Source organism: Phyllostomus discolor, chromosome 8, assembly GCF_004126475.2.
Source record: "Phyllostomus discolor isolate MPI-MPIP mPhyDis1 chromosome 8, mPhyDis1.pri.v3, whole genome shotgun sequence".
NCBI lineage: Eukaryota > Metazoa > Chordata > Mammalia > Chiroptera > Phyllostomidae > Phyllostomus > Phyllostomus discolor.
The window spans coordinates 74,275,945-74,293,494 of NC_040910.2; the positions used below are offsets into that span (position 1 = coordinate 74,275,945).

At 37.4% G+C, this 17,550-nt stretch overlaps 1 protein-coding gene and 1 non-coding gene across 2 annotated transcripts in view; one reads left to right on the plus strand and one right to left on the minus strand.

The window, feature by feature from the left end:
• Positions 1-17,550, plus strand: part of UBE2G1 (ubiquitin conjugating enzyme E2 G1) — a 109,545-nt gene that overhangs the window by 19,026 nt on the left and 72,969 nt on the right. The gene's annotated exons all lie outside the window — the stretch shown is intronic.
• Positions 12,497-12,633, minus strand: LOC114515435. The gene has a single exon (XR_003686185.1). It is a non-coding gene; the product is annotated as a small nucleolar RNA SNORA2/SNORA34 family (small nucleolar RNA).

The window sequence follows — 17,550 nt, forward strand, 5'->3', positions numbered from 1 at the left end:
ATTATTATTTTTAAAGATATTATTTATTTTTAGAGAGAGGGGAAGGGAGGAAGAAAGCGAGAGAGACAAACATCTGTGCAAGAGAAACAACAATCAGCCACCTCTCACAAAAGCCCCATCCAGAGTCCAAAATCGCAACCTCCAAGTGCTCTGACCAAGAATTAAACCTGCGACCCTTTGCTTTGTGGGAAGACACCCAACTGAGTCACAATGGCCAGGGCTAATTTTTATTTATTTTTTTACTTTTAAAGATTTTATTTATTTATTTTTTGGAGAGAGGGAAGGGAGGAAGAAAGAGAAAGAAATGTCAGTGTGTGGTTGCCTCTTTTTGCAAATCACCCCCCCCCCCCCCCGCCTACTGGGGACCTGGCCTACAACCCAGGCATGTGCCCTAGACTGGTACTCGAACTGGTTTGCAGGCCAGCACTTAACTACTGAGCCACACCAGCCAGATCTAATTTTTATTTTTTTAAATTGAGTTAGAGAGAGAGAAACTGGTTTGTTGTTATCCATTTGTTTTTTGCAGTCATTGGTTGATTTTTCTATGTGCCCTGATCAGGGATCAAACCCACAACCTTGGCGTATGGGGATGACAGTCAAACCAACTGAGCTTCATGGCCAGGTCTCCTGTAGGCATTTTAAAGGCATTTTTATATTATCAGTATTTCTGGTTCCATTTAATGTCCCCATCTTGTTTCTTTTTTTGTCTTATAATCTAATTTATATTTGTATTTTATATATTTCTTTAAAGCACTTTATACTTGGGGCCAGATAGGGTATTTAAAAACAGACCCTGTGTCTTAGGAATTTTCCCTTTAGAAAATATTTTTCTCCTATTGTATGGTTCTTTTCCTGTGTAACACATACTTTTTATTTGGGAGCATACCTTTCTCTTTCCCATCTCTGCTTAGTAACATGAACTCATCCTTTAAGGTAGAGGACCAGTTCAAATGTTCTTGCTGCTTATGTGACTTCTCTGACACCCTATTCCTTGCAAAATAGTTGTTCAGGGTTGTTGGCATTGAGAATATGTCTAGAGAAGGCATAAAAATATGCCTGGCATATTTTTAGTGAATTTTTGCCCATTCTGCTTAGTATTTTCTTTATTCTTAAGGCATTTAACGTTTTGTGCTTAGCTATGAGTTTTATGTCCTTGCTCCTTAGATATTAACTGATCAGTCTACTATTGATACCCTATTTCTTAATCCCCATTTCTCCTACCTCAGTCATGTATAATACTTTGTAGTGATTCTAGTAAGACACCCGACAGAATGGATCGTGGTAGCCGTGTGGAAGACTGGATGTTTGCATAGTCGAACATTTATCCAGAGTGGTGGTTGATTGGTTCATGCTAAACTAGGATGGATATTCTGCTGCTGGTTGTATGAGGGTTCCTGAACTTGATTGATTCAATTCCAAGAAATAATTACTTGGATTAAGACACTAGTATATATACTAAGTTTGTAGAAATCACAGGAATTGAATAAATATTAGTTGATAAAAGCAGGATTTAGAAAGTTTCCATAGTTGGGCAGAAAATGTTCGAAAATAGGTAATAGTATTTGTCTTTTAAAAAACAATGACAAAAACTTTGCCAGCATGAAGTCAGGGAGATCTGGCTTAGTCATAGGTAGCTTGTGAGAAAAAGACCTGTATTGATCACCTTTTGTGTTCGTCACAATAGACCAGATTATGCTGTGGTCAAAAACACACACAACCCTAAAATTTCAGTGGCTTAAAACAAAAGGTGTATTTCTCCTTGGCTCAGGTTAGCAGAGGTCTGTGCTCATTTAGGTTACAGTTTCAAACTTTGCCAGAGAAAGGCATTATTTTTCTGAAGGCTTTGTGTAACCAACAATTAAATGCTACTTCCAGAAGTGAATGGAGGCACTGCTGCTTACAGGTCATGGGGTCAGATCTAGTCACATGGTCCCTTCCAACCAGAGAGGGGCCAAGAAATGCCTTACTTGTGTGCAAAGGGCGAAAACCAGAAATATTTGACAATAGTGCTAATGATTACTACGTTATATTGCTAGTACATGGCACAGTACTTGGCTTGTCACATAGTAGGCACTCAGCAAATATATGCTGAATGAGTGACACTTTTCAGGTACCTGCTAAATTTAAATCTCTGTATGGGTTATTAGAAAGGAAATGGCTGGCAGATTATATTAGAAGAACTAAGTGGTCTTTTTATTCTTAAATTTCTACAGTAGTATTCTTTTTCATCAGTACCTTTTTCTTTGGCATCTTTATTCTTTTTCTCTTTCTCCTTTCCTGACTACTTTTGAAACAAGTTGTATAGATGAGACTGTAGTGTTTTACCTACTTTGAAGGGCCATAAAAAAACTTGAGTTTATTGGCTATCTAATTGATATAACTATCTAATCAATGTAGTTAGGATTATTTCACTTTAAGTCTGGATACAATGTTCATACTTACTGTTGACTAGCATTAATACTTTAACCCTCACCTAAGGATATTTTTTTCTTTTTTTTTTTTTTATAAAGAGATTTTTTTTTTTATTTATTTCTAGAGAGGGAAGGGAGGGAGAAAGAGAGAGAGAGAGAGAAACATCAATGTGCGGTTGCTGGGGGCCGTGGCCTGCAACCCAGGCATGTGCCCTGACTGGGAATCGCACCTGCGATGCTGTGGTTCGCAGCCCGCGCTCAATCCATCTAAAATCAATTTTTAAAAAATATCCTTGGGCCCTGGCTGGCATAACTTAGTGGATTGAATAAATAAATAAAATCTTTAAAAAAATTGATTTTAGAGAGAGAGGAAGGGAGATGGAGAGAAACATTCATGTGGGAAACATTCATCATTTGCCTCCCGTATAGCCCTTGACCAGGATCAAACCTGCCACCCTGGTGTGGGTCCTGACCAGGGAATCAAACCCACAAACCCAAAACCTTTTGGTGTATAGGATGACACTCCAACCTGCAGAGCAGCCTGTCCAGGGCTACTAGCATTAATATTTGATGTTCATTGGAGAATGATGTACATTAAAGCCTTCTTTCAATAGATAGAGAATACAGCTTCAATGAGAATTCAGATTGGTCTTTACAATAATGTCAGTAAGTGATATTTCTGTATTTTTCTTTAAAGAATCCTTATTGGGAAGTCGTCATCTTCTTTAGATTTTATTTATTTTTAGGGAGAGGGGAAGAAAAGAACTAGAGAGAGAGAAATATTAGTGTATGGTTGCCTCTCACGTGCTCCCCACAGGGGACCTGGTCTGCAACCCAGGCGTGTGCTCTAGGCTGGGAATCGAACTGACAGCCCTTTGGTTCATAGGCCTGCATTTAATTCACTGAGATAAACCAACCAGGGCAATATTTTTGTATTTTAAAGGTAGTCATTTTCATAAAGAGACTAAATTATGTAGCAATTTTGAATGCTATGTTGAAATAACGATAGCAGATATTAGCATCCTGTTAGTAATCCTAATGTAAAACTAGTTTGAAAAGTGCAGTCTTAAAATTATTTAACACTTTGTAACTAAATTATGGGAAATAATCTATTTTTTTAGTTTTGAGTAGAACTATAGGTTGGTTGTTACAAATTTTTGAGAGAGAGGTGGGGGCGAGAGAGAGAGACCAACATCGTTTGTTGTTCCGCTTATTTATGCATTCATTGGTTGATTCTTGTATGTGCCCTGACCAGGGATAGACCCTGCAACCTTGGTGTATAGTGATGATGCTCTAACCAACTGAGCTACCCAGCCAGGGCCATAGGTTGTTTTCTTAAATAAGGCTTGTTGTATTCTTCTTCCCCCTTCTCTGTTTGAGTCTCTGGAATCTGTTCTATTTTTACTTGTGGATCCTCATACCGAAGCTGTCTCTGATTTCATTTTCTGAACATCAACAAGAGGTCTTCTTTTGTAAGATGAGAATTGTGTAAAGGACTGTTAGAAGAGTAAACAAGTCTTAGTAAGTTGGTAAACATTTATTGAGTGAGGTGTTTTTCTTTCTTTTTTTGTATTTTACTGATTTTTAGAGAGGAAGGGGGATGAGAAAGAAAAACATCTATTTTTTTATTTATGTGTTCATTGGTTCATTCTTTTTAAAAGATTTTATTCATCTATTTTTAGAAAGGGGAAGGGAAGGAGAAAAGGAGAGAAACAGTGTGTGGTTGCCTCTCATGCGCAGCCCTGCTAACTGGTACCTGGCCCACAACCCAGGCATGTGCTCTAACTGGGAATTGAACCCATATCCTGGGCATGTCAGGATGATGGTCTAACCAACTGAGCTACCTGGCCAGGGGCAAGTGAGGTGTTTTTCTTTTTTTCTCTAAAGATTTTATTTATTTATTTTAGAGAAAAGGAGGGAGAAAAAGTGAGAGAAACATCAATGTGTGGTTGCCTCTCAATGTGCCCCTGACTGGGGACCCAGCCCACAACCCACGCATGTGCTCTGAGTGGGAATCCAACCGATGACCCTTTGATTCACAGACAGGTGATCAGTTCACTGAACCACACCAGCGAGGGTGGCCAAGTGAGGTGTTTTTCAGTGAAAAGTAATCCTGTATCAAATGTCTCTTGGAAGGCTAAAGATAATTCAATAATAAATTCAATAGCTGGCTTTATGCCTGATTAGTACTTGATAGAAGTAATTTTTTTTATTGTTGAATAAAATATGTTTAATTTTTAACTCTTTTAGGGATCAATGAAAGTAATATATGGAATTTTTACAAATTGTTGGAAATAAGCCAGGCTTGTTGAGTTAAAAGCAAATCTTGCAAATCTGTTTTTATCTTCATTTTACTTATGAAATGAAAGCAAAACAGTACTGTTTAAGCTTCAAATTGAACATTTATGCTTTTCAAGACATTAGAGTCTACTTTGAGTTTGAGTCGAAAAGATTATTTGATTGTTGGAAGGTTCTTTTTGCTAATAAACATTACAGAGAAAACCTAATGACACCTTTTTTCCCCTTAAAAAGAGTAGTGAACGTTATGTTTGTTTTGAGGCTGGGTCTTATATTTCAGGCTGCCCATTTGGTGCTGTCATTCTACTTGTTCTTTCTGGGTCTCTGGCCTAACATGACATCATATGAGAATTTACTTATGAAGCACTTTATTTTGAAAAACTTTTAAATTTTTTAGATAATTGATATTTTCAAGTTGAAGTTTGGTCTTTTATTTCTTGGGCACATAAATGTATTTAATAAAGCAAAATTTGTTTGCATTTTGAATTGTAGGGAATTTCTAAAGGTAGGTAAAATACTCATTATTTTCCAACACCTTAACCTCCATCATTTTTACTTTTAAAATTCTGATTTGTGGGACTTCAGACAAGATGGAGGTGTAGGTAGACACACTGTGCCTCCTTGCACAACCAAGATAAGGACAACAACAATTTAGAATCGGAATAACAACCAGAACTGACATAAAATTGAACTGTATGGAAGTCGGACAACCAAGGAGGTAAAATAGACACATTCATCCAGACTGGTAGGAGGGGTGGAGTCAGGCAGTTGGGCTGATCATTTGGGGCTGGCACAAGGGGTCTTGAGAGGGGTCTTGGCACAAGGAGCGGTGGGACTGGGCGGGTAGGTCATCTAAGATGCACAAGACCATAGGGGGCAGACCCTGGGAACACAGGAAGCACCTGGCAGACCCCAGGCATGGGGTGGCAGCTGGTAGACCCAGCAAGGTGGCGATTGTGAAGCAAAGCACTACGTGCAACCCAGGGCCCCAGAGCCGGGAAATAGAGCCTCGGGGCACTGATTGAAAACACTTGTGGGGGTTGAGGTGCAGGGAGAGACCCCCAGCCTCACAGGAGAGTTTGTTGGAGAGACCCACGTGGTCCTAGAACGTGCACAAGCCCACCCACATGGAAATTAGTATCAGAAGGGCCCAATTTGCTTGGGGGAAGCGGTAGAAGGGACTGAAGTCTGAGGGAGAGTGGAGCAAGTGCCATTGTTCTCTCTCCACCCCCGCCCCCACATATGGTGTCACAACCCAGTGACTAGGTTGCCCCGCCCTGGTGAACACCTAAGGCTCCACCCCTCATACATAACAGGTGAGGCAAGACCAAAAAAAAAAAAGGTCCAATTGGAAGAATAGATCAAAGCTCCATAGCAAATACAACTAAGCGACAAAGAGATACTCAACCTATCAGATGCACACAGTTCAAAGCACTGGTGATCAGGATGCTCACAGAATTGGTTGAAGTTGGTTGCAAATTAGATGAAAAAATAAAGGCTACACTAAGTGAAATAAAGGAAAATGTACAGAGAACCAATAGTGATGGGAAGAGAACTGGGACTCAAATCAAAGGAGTGGACCAGAAGGAAGAAAGGAACAACCAAACAGAAAAGAAGGAAGAAATAAGAATTCAAAAAAGTGAGGAGAGGCTTAGGAACCTCCAGGGCATCTTTAAACATTCCAACATCTGAATTATAGGGGTGCCAGAAGGGGAAAAGGAAGAGCAACAAGTGTAAAACTTCCTCAAGCTGGCAAAGGAAATAGACTTCCAGGAAGTCCAGGAAGCTCAGAGAGTCCCAAAGAAGTTGGACCCAAGAAGAAACACACCAAGGCACATCATAATCACATTAGCCAAGGTAAAAATGAAGGAGAGAATCCTAGAAGCAGCAAGAGATAAGGAGATAGTAACCTACAAAGGAGTTCCCATCAGACTGTCAGCTGATTTCTCAAAAGAGACCTTGCAGGCAAGAAGGGGCTGGAAGGAAGTATTCCAAGTCATGAAAGGCAAGGACCTACATCCAAGATTGCTCTACCCAGCAAAGTTATCATTTAGAATGGAAGGGCAGATAAAGTGCTTTCAGATAAGGTCACGTTAAAGGAGCTCATCATCACCAAGCCCTTATTTTATGAAATGTTAAAGGGACTTATCTAAGAAAAAGAAGATAAAAAACATATATAGTAAAATGACAGCAAACTCACAGTTCTTAACAACCACACCTAAAACAAAAACAAGCCAAGCAAACAAGTAGAACAGGAACAGAACCACAGAAATGGAGATCACATGGAGGGTTAGCAACAGGGAGTGGGAGGAAGAGAGGGGGAAAAGGTATAGAGAATAAGGAGCATAGATGGTAGGTAGAAAATAGATAGGGGGAGGGTAAGAATAGTGTGAGAAATGTAGAAGCTAAAGAACTTAAGACACATGGACATGAACTAAAGGGGGGAATGTGGGTGGGAGGGGCAATGCAGGGTAGAGGGGAATGAAGGGGGTAATGGGACAACTGTAATAGCATAATCAATAAAATATATTTTTAAAAATTCTGATTTGTCTGTGTATTCATAATATGTTTTTTGGAATTGATATACTCAATCCTTTCTTTTACCTAAGTTTTTTTTTTTTTTTTCCCCACTAAGTTTTGCCTGTTCTCTGCTCCTATTTCTGTCTCCTAAATGGGTGGCTAGGTAGATTTATGGAACTTGGGCAGGTAGCCATACAGAATGTAATCTGTTAGGTCAGGAGTGTCAACCTCATTTTCACTGGGAGCCACATCAGCCTCATGGTTGCCTTCAAAGGGTGGAATGTAGTTTTAGGACTATAAAAGTAACTACTCCTTAACAGTTAAGTGAAAGCTCGGCGCTGCCTCAGGGTAGAAACGGTAGAGGGCTGGATTTGGCCTGCGAGCCTTGTGTTTGCCACCTGTGCATAGCTGGTTAGACAGTTGGGTATACTTTATATTGATATTGGAGTAATTAGGAGGAAAAGGATACCCAGGAGATTTTGGGGGAGTGGGTCCAGAGTTAGATAACATATTTATTACTTTTTCCTACAAAAAGGAACCAAGGCTCCATAGAGAAAAATGGCTGATTCATCTGGAACTGGAAATTTTCAGAACACCTTGTCATACCAGAAAGTAAGAAAGCTATCAGAGATCACTGGTCAGGGTTCCCCTTGGACATACTGCTCACTGGGACAATTTGGGTGAATAAAAAGAATAATAATTATGGGTTAAAACGCATCAACTACTTTACAATTTGTGACTTCATACTATAAAACATCTTAATGATCGTCTTTGGAAGATACTATGGAACTAAATGTATTCCGAGGGCTAGGGGAATGAATGAGACAAGCATTTTCAAGACTTTCCTGGATAACCAAATAATGGATAAAGAGATGTTTTTCTTTCTAATAGTATTCCAGATAATAAATTTAAGAAACAAAGAATTAGAATGTTACCATTTTGCAGCCTACAATGAGATAGATCTAGGCAATCAATGATCATTAATAACTACTGAAGCTAATAAGTGAAAGGCTGACAGCACCTGAACGCACAGATCATAAAAAGAGGGACAAACCCGACACGTGCCTCTTGATGTGATGCTGTGGCACCACTTATAAAATTTTCTTGCAAAAATTCAAATCTGAATCTTATTAAGCGTCTAGCAATTTATAACAAATACAGAGGTACAGAAGAACATGTTCAGAGACACCACTGGTGGATACAATCAGTAAAATCTAAAGAGAAATTCTATAGGACAGAGTATGTTGGTGTCTTCAACAAGTCACTAGAAAAGGTTAAGGAAACCTGTAAATTGAAAGAGACATATCAACCAAATACAATGTGGGGATTTTGTATGGATGGATGCTGATTCTAATCAACTAATTGTAAAAATCATGTGGAGCAAAAGGGAGAAATGGAGCACTGCCTATCGATACTAACAAATTACTGTTAATTTTTCTTAGACTGTGGTAATATGGTAGTTAATGTTTTAGAACTTACACTATAATCATTGACAAAGTATAGCATCTGGAGTTTACTTTAAACTCCAGGTGGAAGGGTTATGGGTAAGGATATATAGATAAAACAAGATGGGCCATGTGGATAATTGAACTTGAATGATGGGTACACATTAGATCATTTTACTGTTCTCCTTTTCTGCTGAAAATTTGGTAAGTTTTTAAAAAGGTCACATACGTTGATACTTTGATCTTATCTGAATTGTATGAAATTCTGTTTTTATGTATGAGGTAAATTAGTTTTCTCAGTTTTTAATTTTTTTCTTAAGCTAAGGCCAGTAGAACTTTCTGGTGATGATATTTATAATTTGAATTATCTGTGGAACTTAAATTCAAGCCTCACTTTTCCAAATGTGGGTTACTCTAATTTATGCATCAATTCATGCTTATCTAGTGGTATGCTTTTTACCAGGATGTTCTCAAAGCAACAGTAAACATGCTGTAAGCATCCTGGAACTAACAAGTTTACCTGCAAATTCAAGAAAAACCATGAGTAGTGAATTAAACATGGATATATAGTATAGAGTTAAAATGAACATTTTGCCTTAACCTTTAAGAAAAATTAGATTCAAAAGAAATTATACTGGGGATATTTATGTTTCTCTGTAGTTACTCGAGTTTTTTTGTTTTGTCAACTTCCTAGTTCATGTGCCTTGTGGTTGGGCTAAGGAATTTTTTTTTTTAAATACTAAGATGAAAATAATTGAGACTCCTTTTAATTTGATACTTGCTTCAGTACTAGGGCAAGCCAAATTGAGAATCTTTTTTCCTATTATTGATTGGGTTTCTAAGTTGTAGATTCTTTGAGGTATAAACTGTATGTTGTAGTGCACTCAGTGTTAATAGCAATAATTATTTATCGCTTGTTTTCTTGTTCTACTCTTTATTCCTCATATTACCATGCTTTACTATTGAGGATAACTTTGGCTCTACCTTCAATAAATGAAGGATTTACTGCTTTTTAGAAACCTGCTAGAATACCAACATACTTGTTTGCCTCCAATTTTTCTTTTGGCTAATAGTCATTACTATTTTTTTTTTTTTTCAGAGACATCCCCAGAGTTTTAGTCTCTTGAGTCTCTATCTGTTGCAACTGAACAGAAATTTACCAGTAATATATTTTTTCCCCTTCTGGGAAAAAAGATTTGAATAAGAGTGGAGTGAAATCTCTCACCCTCTTTTGTAGGAAAAGAGGAGTTGGCATCCTTTTAGGTTTACATCTTTTAAGCAATAGGAACATGTAAAAATGATCTTACATAGCACTTTCAGTATAAAATGCTGACATACCAAGTTTAATTCTACAGTTTTAAATATTTGAGTGCCTACTTGCTAAGCGTAGTAGTGCTTAGACACTTTAAAGAACAGAACATAAAAATTTTGCTGGCACAGAGTTTATATATTTAGTGTGGAGAGACAGATAGTAAGCTGAATAATTAAGTTGAAAATGTGATGTGTTAGATAGTATGATAATGCCTCAGAGAGAAAATAAAGTGGGAAGCGGAGAACAGGAATGAAAGGTTGGGTGGAGCATTGATGTCTTGTGGGGGGGGGGGGCAGTTTTCCAGACAGAGCTAGGAACTGTACAAAGTCTCTGAGGTGGGAGGAGGGGCCTAGTATGTCAGTGAAACAGCCAGGTGTAGGGGATGGACTGTGGCCTTTATTATGGTGAAGGACTTTGGCTTTTACTCTGAGTGAGACAATTCATTAAAAAGTTTTCAGCATAGGAGTGACATCTGATTTACATTTTATAGGATCACTCTTAATATGTTTAAGAATATAAACTGTAGGGAGACAAGGCAGAAATAGAGTGGTTATAAGACTTCAGAGATAAGTCAGAGGAAGTATTGGCTTGGGCAAGGATGGTTGCAGCAGAAATGATAAATGGTTGAATTCTTGGATATATTTTTTAAATAGAGTTCTCAGGATTTACTGATGGACCAGTTTTTGGGGGTAGTGGTATGTGTGACAGAATGCATCCAGGATGCCTTCAAGGTTTTTGGCTTCAGCAGTTGAAAGGATGAAGGTGGCGTTAACTGAGATGGAAGAGACTGCAGGATGAAGAAGAGAAATTACCATGTGCTTGGTTTTGAATATACTAATTTCGAATTGCCTACTAGACATTGAGGTAGAGAAGTCATACAAGCAGCTTAAAATCAGGTGTTCAGTGAAGAGGTTTGGCTTAGTAGAGACATGCTTATAAACTGGGAGATTATTATTTTATAGGATGTATGTAAACCATGAAGCTGAATAGAAAGCAAAGAGGATTAAGGATGAAGTCCTTGGGGGTACACCAGCATTAAGAAGTCAGAAGAATTACCAGAAAGGAGGGAAGGAGTATTAGGATGAGTGACAGGGAGCTAAGTGGAAAACCAGAATAGGATAGCCTATAAGCCAGGTAAAGAAAGTTTCAAGGAGGAAGGGAGATTAGCTATGTCAAATAAGAGGTCAGGTAATACAAGGACTGGTTAATGTCCTTTATAGGTGAATGGTGACTTAAAAGGATAGTTTCAGTGCAGTGGTGGGAGCAACAATCAGATTGGTATGAGCATGAGAGGCTGGGAGGAGAGGAATTGGAGACAAGGGATGCAGATGGCTCCTAAAAGTTGTGCTGTAAGCCATGGTTGGGTAGCTACAGTTGGTTGTAGCATTGTCCTGATGCGCTGGGGTTGAGGGTTTGGTCCCTGATCAGGGCACATACAAGATTCAACTAATGAATGTGTAAGTGGGTGAAGCAACAAATCGATGTTTCTCTTTCTCTTCCTCCAACCTCCAAAATCAATACATAAAAATTAAAAAATGTTCTGTAAAATGGGAGCAGAGAAATGGAATGGTAACTGGAGTGAATGTGAGTTTCATATTTGTTTCGATAAAGGTTGGAGAAATGCTAGCATCTTTGTTGATGAGATTGAATTTATTAGAGAGGAAAGACTGATGACCCAGGAGAGGGTAGGAATTTCTGCAGCAATGTCTTTGAGTGAAGGGAGTGAGATGAGGCCTAACTACTGTCCATTTTGAAACCTTAGCTACCAGCATGAGCAGCTCATCTGCAGGAGAGAAGTTGGAGTGATAAGTATATGGGCAGAGATTCAGGAAAGAGGGTGGATCAGTGTAGAGTGGAAAATGTTAATACTTCATAGGATTTTTTTTTAAGTATTACTTAGGTTAATATTGTACTACACAAGGATGATTATAGAACATAGTTAAGTTGCTCAGTAAAATTGTTGACTGTTATCACTTGTAGAGGTAACTAAATGATTTGGTATATGAAATTGTTAAGGTTGTAATACTTATTAAAAGTAACTGATATTTACATGAGCAGTTTCCTGTGTGTATAATACTCTGGAAATACTGACTTTTCATGAGTCAGATGACAGTTTGGGGATCCATTGTAAAGGTGCAGCAATTAATGTAGGAATATTAGAGGGAGAGGTGGAACCTGGAGATCCTCAGGAAATCTGCTCAAACTCTCACTGGTTTTAGGTATATTTATATTTTGGAAATGAGATGGAGAATATTTAAAATCTGTAAGTACATCAGTATCATTGTGGGGTGATGTGTGGAGGCTGAAAGGTGAAAATGGGAGATACAAAAAGTCTTATCAGAGAGCCCAGGGCTTCGCTAGAGACAGGTTTCTTTGATAGAGCTTAGTGATACAGAATTCTAGGTTCTGACTGGTGGTTGGGTAGGAAGTGGTAAGACTTAGGTAGATAGATTTGGTAAGACAAGACCTAGGATATGAAAACCTCTAGAAGGCTTTTTTGGGGGGAGCCCAGATGTTTCTTTCTAATGAATTGACCATTACATTTCCTAAGTTATGAAATGGCCAACAGACCATAGAAAGACATTGCTTTAGGCTCCTGCTTGAAACCAGCAGCTTCAGCAAACTGCTGGCCTTGATTGAGGGCCAATAGAAGGCTTATAAAAGATCTGGGAAACTTGGAAACTAGAGAGAAGATGATTAAAGATTTGAATCAAAGGCTAGTAATAAAAAGGAATTTAAAATTTACTTTCGGTCCTGGCCAGTGTGGCTTAGTTGGTTGGGTGTCACCCCACAAACCGAAAGTTTGTGGCTTTGATTCCGTCAGGACACATGCCTAGGTTGTGGGTTTGGTCTGCCATTGGGCCATGTATGGGAGGCACCCAACTGATGTTTTTCTCCCTCTCTTTCTCCCTCCCTTCCCCTCTCAGGAAAAAAAAATAAGAAAAGTAATGATAATAAAATAAAGCTTTAAAAAATTTACTTTTTGGAATACCTTTGTACCTAAATTAGTTTCATAAAAGTATTCTTTCCAGCACCCCTCAATTGATAACTGAGTGTTCAATATTTGGAGATGTAAAATGAACATTTAGACAAAAATCCTGTGGTCTGTAAAAGCATATCAAACTAAGGGAAGTAATATAACAAAGATAAAAATTATGATGCCATAGATTTTCATAAGAGGAAGAGAGACTACCTTTTCATAAGAGGAAGTGAAAAGGTTTCGCGAAGGAAGTAGCAGGATTGAGGGATGTTCCTTGAAAATGGAAGGTAGAAATGTTGATGAGGATATTTCAGGTAACAGCATTATTAGGTAGGAAGAAATTGTGTCTGTATGTGGTATAAATAGTTCAGTTTAAAATTAAATCCAAATAAAATTCTCAGAGCAATCCCCACCAAGCCCCCAATGAACCCTTTGGAAGTTTGTAGGTAAAGTGGGTGGGAAAAGGAAAAGGGCAAAAGGGTAAAGCAAAAATAAGCTGTAGTAATCCCTGGCCAGGTAGTGCAGTTGGTTAGAGCGTCCTCCCAATGTGCCAAGGGTGCGGGTTCAATCTCCCTTCAGGGCACATACAGGAATCAACCAGTGAATGCATAAATCAGTAGAACAATAAAACGATGTGTTCTCTTTCTCCCTTCTTTTCTCTCTCTAAAATCAATCAATATGGCCCTGGCTGGTAGCTCAGTGGATTGAGTGTGGGCTGTAAACCAAGGGGTGGCCAGTTCCATTCCCAGTCAGGGCACATGCCTGGGTTGCAGGCCAAGTCCCCAGTGGGGGCCACATTAGAGGCAACCACACATTGATGTTTATCTCCTTTTCTTTTTCCTTCCCTTCCTCTTGCTCTAAAAATACAAAAAAATAGAAAAAAATTAAAAAAAAAATCAATCAATATGGTAATCAACCATGTATAGAAATTACATTTTTTATTATGATAGAGTATGCTTGGAAAGGATAAGAATACAGAAATGAAGAAAAATGTAAAAGTACAGGTAAAAACACTGAACAATTTACTGTTGTTTTTAAAATTAAAATAAATTTTATTAGAAATTGCAACAGACAAGCAAAGTCAAATTTTCTTGGAATAAAATTTCTTAAAAATAAATGACCACAAGGACCCAGTAGAAAAATGAACAAGGGCACGGACAGTCTATTTAGGGAAAATTACAGATGGCCTTGGAGAATATTCAAGATGTTAGACTTCACTCATAGAAGCACAAATTAAAGCTACACTGAAGTACTCTTTTTCATTTAAAGACAAGCCTATCTTATAAGTGAATGAAGCTTGCTATCAACCCTCAAGTCCTACCCACACAACTCAGTTTCTAGTCCCTCTTAGTCCTGAGCTCTTACATGTGGAAAGCCAAGTGTTGTTAGGTAAGGAAAAAAAAATCTTCCTTGCCCAGACCAGTGTGGCTTAGCAGGTTGGGTGTCATACAGCAAAAATAAAGGTTATCAGTTGATTCCTGGTCAGGGCACATGCCTGGGTTGCAGGTTTGGTCCCTCCCTGGAAGGGGTGCTTGCAAGAGGATCAACCTGTCAATGTTCTCTCTCACGTGGATGTTTCTTTCCCTCTCTTCCTCCCTTCCCCTTTCTCTAAAAATAAATTAATAAAATCTTTTTGAAAAAAAAGAAAGCTTCCTTTTGTGAATGGAATGAATACAGATAGAAAACAGTAGGAGGAAACACTTAAAATAGAAAAAATATTAAGATAATAAGATTATATTTGTAAACATGAACAGAATTCTGTAAAAAAGTAAAGGAGCTCTTAGAAGATAAATGTGAAGAAATCTTCCAGAAGTACAACAAACAGGAAGCTAAAAGAGTAACAAATATCTTTTAAGAGAAGCAAATACTGTAGAAGTATTTGCGAATACTGTGTGTGAATATAATGGATTAGAAAGTTTTAAAAACTTTAAAAGTGTGGTGCCTTAGAAGTTAAGTGGTAATTTTCTCAATTGTGTCAGTTATTCAGTGGAATTTAAAAGGTGTGAAAAATAAAAGTTTAATAATGCCAAGTTGCCACATATATCGTATCAATTGACATTTCATCTACTGGTTGTTGGCTTATATTTCTACTGGTTAAAATTGAGAATCAGTTTCCAACCTTAAAATATGTGATTTATTTACATCTTTAAAAAAGATTTCTTAATTTTTAATTTACATTTAGAGGGAGGGGAACAGAGGGACAAGGAGGGGGACAGAAATATCAATGTGTCAGAGAATGGATTGCCTCTCACATGCACCCCCAACTGGGGACCTGGCCCGAAACCCAGGCATGTGCCCTGACTGGGGAATCAAACTGGCAACGTTGATTTGCAGGCAGGCCCTCAATACACTGAGCCACAACAGCCAGGGCAATTTCGCATTTTTAAAATAGGTTCAGTAGTTGTTTATGAATATTTTGGAGATTTGTGTTCACTCCTTTGTGCAGATGTTGGATTTAATTTCATGGATTTGTCAGCACCCTTTACTTATTTAGGGATTAACTCTGTCATACATACAAATGTCTTCCCTTTAGGTTTGTCTTTTGGGTTCTTCCTCCTCCCCCTTAAACCTTTCAAAAACTTGAAGGTTCAGTTTTCATTTGTGACTTCTTGGTTTTGTATATGATTTTGTATATGACATTCTAAACCACAATTATAAAAGATATTTATACCATATTCTCCATATTTTTCTTCTGTACTTTTATGGTTTTATTTTATACATTTAAAATTTTCATCCATTTGGACTTTTTTTTTTTATTAAAAGGAAATAGGTAGAGATTGATTTTATTATCTCTACTGAAATAGGTTGCCTAACACATAATTTTTAACTAATCCATTCCCCCATCCTTATTTGAAATGCTATCAAATTCATTATATACCAAATTTCTGTGTGTATTTTGGTTTGTTTTTATTCTCTAGATTTCCAAGTCTGTTCTTAGGCCAGATTATATTATGTTGATTACTGAAATTTTAGGAAGTCTTTAAAATTTATACATTTTATTTTTATCAATTAGGAACAAATACATTTTTTATAAAAATCAGTTCTAGAGGGCTTGTAACAAGCTGCCTTTCCCCCTTTTCACTTGGAAAGTCCTATACCAACTTGGAGATTCTGATTTAAAAAACGTCATTTTTTTTTTGTCAGGAAGCTTTTGGGATTTGGTGTTTTGAAATTTTATTTAGCTGTGTGTTAGTATGAGCCTTTCCTTTAGTGTCTTAGGTGTTTTGAAGGTCCTGTTACAAGTTTAAGCACAGTTCTGGGGAATTGTGTGTGTGTGTGTGTGTGTTTAGCCATCTCCTCTTCTGGTTTCTGTGCTTTTTTCTGGAACTTAAATCAATGGGACATTAGGCTTGTTGATTAATGTGGGAAACTTAAAGTGAGAAGTAGGAGATGAGGTCAGACAGCTAAAGGGGAAAATAGTGCCAGGTCCTGTTGGGCCTTGTGAGCCATTATACAGACTTCAGCTTCCACTAGTCGTGAGCCAGGGAGGGTGTTAAGCAGAGGAGGGATATGATCTGACTCTTACTTTCATAGGATCATTCTTTGAAACAAAAAACTGCAGCTCTCAGCCTTACTGAATAAGAGATGGGATTATTTGAAGATCTATTTAGAATGCACTTTCTAGTAGTGAGAAAAACTTGTCCTTAAATACTTAAATTCAAATGGTACAATAGATGTACTTTGTAAATCAAACTTAAAACATTTTTCTTTCTGTGTGTGTTTCAAGTAAATTTTTAATTAGTGTTTTATTTTTGAATAGCTTGGTGTGTTTGTTTGATAAGTATGTGTAAGAAAGTTATTTTGTTTAATTTTGTTTAATTGGTTACTTAGTTCTAGTTTATTTGGTTTCTTAGCTTTCCTAGCTCAACAATAACTATATTCAAATCTCCTCTTTAAATACTCTTTAAACCTGAGTACATTGCTTAATTGTTCTAAAACAGTGTTAAGTATTTATTTTAATATTAGTAATGGTGTTATATTAATCTTTCATTTTTCTTTTTCTTTCAAGGAACATCAGTTTTATGATTGTTCATCTTCATTTCCTGTTTTCCATTATAGTTTTCATGGCGGGCATCCTTGTTTTGTCCTGTTAGTGGACTTTAGTGGGATTACTTGTAGTGTTCACCTTATTGGCTTAATGTATTATGTGTATATAAAATCTTTAATAAGTATATACAGCTTAATGTATATTTTGTGATATGTTTTTCTTAAAAATATTCATACTATAGCCACCCCTATTTTATTGGAATTCTCTTTCCTTTTAAGATCAGCATTTTATGAAATATTTTAGTAATAAAATACCTCCTCTTCTTTGACTTTAATATGTTAATGCAAAAGATTGAGCCTCTCTTGAGAAGAGTGACGCCTTTTCAATTTATTGTTGGGTTGTGTTCACATTTTATTTTCAAAAGATCCAATAGTATAGGGGTTGAATGCCTAATCTCTGGAGCCTCATTGTGTTGGGTTCAAACCCCAGCCTCTTATCTAATTTCTCTAGTTCTATTTCCTCAACTGTAAAATGGAGATACTAAGTAAGTTTTAGCTCATAGGCAAGGAGTGGTAATAAGTCAGTAGGAGCTAGCA